Source organism: Schistocerca americana, chromosome 5 (assembly GCF_021461395.2).
Source record: "Schistocerca americana isolate TAMUIC-IGC-003095 chromosome 5, iqSchAmer2.1, whole genome shotgun sequence".
Lineage (NCBI taxonomy): Eukaryota > Metazoa > Arthropoda > Insecta > Orthoptera > Acrididae > Schistocerca > Schistocerca americana.
The window spans coordinates 261,580,469-261,584,633 of NC_060123.1; positions in this window are offsets into that span (position 1 = coordinate 261,580,469).

A 4,165-nucleotide genomic window follows, 5' to 3' on the forward strand; every position below is an offset into this window, starting at 1 on the left:
CAAACCTTTAAAAGTGAAGATTTTTGGTAATTGAATGTAAAATAAGTTCGTAAAAATATTTACCATGCCATAATAATTAAGATAGAGTGATGTTGTATAATGTTTCTGTAGGGGCAGTTTGCTACCGGAGCCAATAGGGTATTATTTGTGATATTATGTAACTTTTCAGTATGTGAACCAGAACTTATGTTCCTCATTTTCATTTATATGCTATACGATAATTTTTTCCCATTGTTCTTTTTCGCCTGTGGCTACAAAGAAGGTTTTTAGGGCCAGGATGTAAGGGATCCACGATCCCACGAACATACATATTAGTATCCGACGCCCAGGTCGATAGTCGACAAGAGTCGATTGTCGAGCGCTGCAGAAAGTAGTGAGACGAGTGTCCAGTGCAGAGTAGTACTAGAGAGTGTCGAGCGAGCAGTAGTGCGGGAGAGACAGGCAAGAATGGTGGTCGAGTAAGTTCACCGGAGTATGACGAGTGAGCACGTCCCCCTGATCGTCGTGCGGTTGACCCTCACTAATACCGATTCGCGAGTGATATGAAACAGAAAGTGACAAGTGCCGAATTACGTGTTTCGCATCAACCGCGTCGGCCAGCAACAACCATGGATTGCAGTGAGGATTGTTGTGAATGTTAACCATCAACATTGCGTGTGACGAAGTACTGAAAATCAACAACCAATAAAAAGATATAACTGTGATTAGACGTGTAAGGCGAAGGTAGCAACTGCCTCAGCATTTGTGTGTTAGTAGGAAATGTATATCAGTTAGTACGTCGCAACCTTTGTGGTCCTTAATAATAGACAAACTTTCTATCATTTCGACTATTGAATCTCAAAACAGCCGCACTCGGTTGAAATACCCCCGAAACCAGCAGAAAAACAGATAGCCTTTCTTCCATTAAGCACATGGTCATATAATCATAATAATTAACTGTTTGGCGGCTGCGATAAGTTACACGAAACCCAGTAAAGGAATTTAATCTGGGGTGTTTCAAAGTAAATAAAAACACCTACAGCCGTCCTTTGGTTTTATTTTATTTTGTCACTACTAGTTTCAACGCTTCAGTGTGTCATCTTCAGGCTGCTTTTGATGAGATGCAGGTTGATATGATCCCCATGCACACCACATCTGTTGCCAGAACTACTAGATACGCAGATAATCTGAAAACTTACGTGACTTTCTAGACTGATTGCATTTCCTACCAATGAAACGAACTCTTCCATCTGTTTTACCTACGACTGAACCTATGGTATCGTTTCATTCCATATTCCTGCAAATTGATACTCCCAGGCGATACTCCCAGGTATTTTTATGAGTTGATCTATTTTGGTTATAGCTCTTTGGTATTCTGCTCATACGATACTACGTTTTTTCCGTTTTCGAAGTGCGCAGTTTTACATTTCTAAACATTTAAACAAGTTGTCAATCTTCTCACCAATTTGAAATCTTATAAAGATGCAAATGAATACTTATGTAGCTTTCTTCAGAGAGGACCTCATCATAGTTAACTATATCATCCGTGAATTATTGTATGCGCTGTCATTAAGAAGACTTCCAGCAGAATTCCCTGGGGAACACTCAAAGTTACTTCCACATCTGTTGATGACCGTCCAAACAAGTAAACATGCTGCGTCCTTCCTACCAAGAAGTTCTCAAATGGATCAAATGGCTCTGAGCACTATGGGATTTAACATCTGAGGTCATCAGTCCCCTAGAACTTAGAACTACTTAAACCTAACTAACCTAAGGACACCACACACATCCATGTCCGAGGCAGGATTCGAACCTACGTCCTTAGCAGCAGCGCGGTTCCGGGCTGAAGCGCCTAGAACCGCTCGGCCACAGCGGCCGGCAAGAAATTCTCAATTCAGTCACCCGTTTCTCTTTTTTATGTAATATATAATAATTTTATATAATAAGCGTGGATATGGTAGCAAGTGAAAAGGTTTCCGGAAATCAAGAAATAATGCAACTACCGAAGTGTTGTGATCCATGGCTTTCAGCAAGTCATATGAGAAAAGTTTGAGTTGCGTGTTTTCGGTGTCTGTGTTGTTTGGCAAGTAGGAGGTCACTCTGTTCGTGATATCTCATTATATTTGAACAGAGAGTATGTTCTAAGATTGTACACCAAACGGATCTCAATGATACTGGACGTTAGTTTAGTAGTTCCCTTCAGATACCGTTATTGCAGACTGATATGATCTGCGCTTTCTTCCAACCATTGGGCACAGATTTTTGATTGAGTGATCTACGGTAGATTATGATAAAAAGAGAAACTAACTGAGACACAAGTGTGGAAGAGAATGTGTTGAGGAATCCATCGGGTTCTCAAGCTTCGTTCAGTTTCATCGATTGCACGTATTTCTCAACACCACGGACGCTAATACCAAAATCACTCACCATTTCAATGGTACGAGAATCAAACAGCAGGAATAATGAAACTTGGGGCAGATTAAAACTGTGTGCCGGACTGAGACTAGAATTCAGTACCTTTGCCTTTCGTGGGCAAGTGTTCTACCAACCTCTTTTTTTTTAAGGAAGGAACCGCTGCAGGAGCTGGACGATGGAGAGGGTAGGTGTCGACACCCGAAGCCTGGCCATCCCGCCGCCATGCCCAAAGCAACGTGTTCGAGGATCGAAGGATCGAGCGATCAAGAATTGGATGTAGCGGGTTTGTCTATGTTATTTTGTTTATTTATTTCTTTAACTTTTATAACATTTTTTATTTTTATTTTGTGTTGTATTGTATTTATGGATTTATTTTTGTTTCATTACAAAAAGATCCTACAGCTGCCGAGGTCGAGCGTCCGAGTCATCTTCTCGTCTGTTGGGAGGGGTTTCCCCCTATTCTGTCCGAAGAGGATCAATATGCACGAGGATTCTTCTTCATTTTCAGCGTCTCATACCCGGAACGCCCCAGTGAGCAGGAGGATCTGCAAATAATGAACGTAAATAATTTGCGAAACGAGTTCTGTACTTCGGGTGGCGGCTGGAAGCTGCATGTGTCGTCATCAGTAGGGACCAAGAGTCGAGTGTGCCTTAGTGAGCATCGAAAAATATATAGTAAAGAGCCATGCCTTTTAGCCAGTTAACGGCGTTCGTCCTGGTCGATGGAAAGTATACGCCGTAGGGGCGCAATATATCGTCAGGGGAGATAGACTCCAGCAATAGTTGCAAGAGTAATGTCAGCATGCGCTGTGTCAGTAGCCAGCACACGCTGGTCGCGGCACAAGTCAGATGGTGTGCATCCAAGTCAACGACTGAGAATGTCGGACACAAGGGGTCGTCCTTCAGATGAATGGAATGTAGCCTCTGACGAGAAGCGAACTTCCCATTCACAACCACGTACCACAATGAATGCACCGTCGTAGGCAGAAAGGGCGTGTGTACCACTCGCCACACCGTGTTCCAGGCAACTTCAGGGTGTTGGTGGGCAACCGTATTTATAGGTTGCTGCTGTTGATAGAGGCGATAATCGTCTTTCGTGCTGGGCATCCGTGTCGTCGGAAGTTCTGACCGTAAGTAGCTAAAGTCAATCAAGAACCCTCAGATGCGGGAGAGTGCCGGTGAAATGTGTCCTACAGAAACCGGGGGACGTAAGGAGTGTGGTGCCACTTCCGCCATCAGGGTGGCGTGGGCAGAGGTCCACGTGTGACGCATAGTGTTGAGATAAAGCGATCGAGCATGGTTATACATATGAATTAAACCGATACCTCCCCCCCTCTGCGGGGTGTCAGGGTGGCATATCGGACTCTAAAAACAAGGCTGGTGCTTACGAAATGTCCATATGCTGCTTGAAATCTGTCGGCCATAGTAGCCACCAAGGGAAGGACATGCGCAAAATAGTTCATTTTGGAGACAAGATAGGTGTTGATACAACGTGTTCTGAGGAGCATATCCAAGCGACGCAATTTCTTGGCCTGCAGCAGAGCACGTGTCTGGTGTAGGAGTCGGCGGTACGTAGCCGCTGCCGTGCGGCGAACATTGCTGTAGAATTGCACTCCTAAACACTTGAGTACGCGCACCTTGTCAAAGGGCACCGCCGTTGCGTGGGATAGCCCCCCTCTGACATCCATGTATTTTGTCTTCTTCACGTTGATGAAGCTCCCAGCGACCGCCTCATACTGGTGTAGCCACTGAAGGGACATACGCATTTCAT